Source organism: Arachis ipaensis, chromosome B01 (genome assembly GCF_000816755.2).
Source record: "Arachis ipaensis cultivar K30076 chromosome B01, Araip1.1, whole genome shotgun sequence".
In the NCBI taxonomy this organism is placed as follows: Eukaryota; Viridiplantae; Streptophyta; class Magnoliopsida; order Fabales; family Fabaceae; genus Arachis; species Arachis ipaensis.
The window spans coordinates 136,921,035-136,922,094 of NC_029785.2; positions in this window are offsets into that span (position 1 = coordinate 136,921,035).

Below are 1,060 nucleotides of genomic sequence, written 5' to 3' on the forward strand. Positions count from 1 at the left end.
GATTTTTTTATTTAAATATTTTATTTACAAAAATATATAAATAGTGAAATATTTATAAAATTGCATTATTTCGAATGGTCAGTACCTAATTTTTGTCCTAATACATATCTCAAGTACATCCAAAATATGACTTGATGTCATCCAGTCATAGAATGAAATCTCAGACGTCGAGATATGTTCGTTTTTCAGATATACCCTCAGCATCCGAAATGAGTCTCATAATGTAATTTTGTAAATACCTCATCGTTTATGTATTTTTTTAAATAAAATATTTATTTTATTTAAATAAAAAAATCCCACAAGCAGAAACTTGTATAACAGTTTTCAGTCTAGAGCTCAAGTCTGTTAGTGATTGGCTTCTATAAATAGCTGTGGCTATTCTCTCTCTGCTTTAGTTATTCCAGATTCTGATTCCTCTCTGTTCAATTTAGTTTCTTCACTGTTACTTTCTGCTGCATAACTCTGATATCCAAGGATCTTAGAATCCTGTCACAGTGAATCTCCAACATCACGTGCATTTTCATGGTTTACTCAAATCCGATTCTCAACCACAAAACCAAGTGGGCTATGATCAGCAGAATCTATTTGAGCATCGGCCCAATTTTATTAGTCTCCTAAACCCAAGAAAGTTATACATAGTGCTCCAGGCCCAAGATATGGGCTAAAGAAAGCAAGGAGAATAAACATGTAGTTGGGCTTCAGCCCCCTTCTTTTACTCTAGAACTATAAATTAAGTTGTCAATCATATCCCCGTTTATAAACCAAAAAAAAAATTTGTCAATCATATATATGCCAAAAAAAAAAAGATGTCAATCATATATTATTGGTACTACTACTTTTCTATTGTATATAATCACCCATGCAATGAGTGAATTTTGTATAACTAGGTAAAATGACAAGTATATAGCTAAGATTTTAGGATTATTGATCTTATTTATTTATTTATTATATGTGGTCCAATGATTAAGATTCTTTAAACCTTGTTTGTCTTAGTCGATTCTAGTGAATATTAATCCATTTCGACTTCTTAAGTATAAAATTTATCAGAAAGAATATTGGT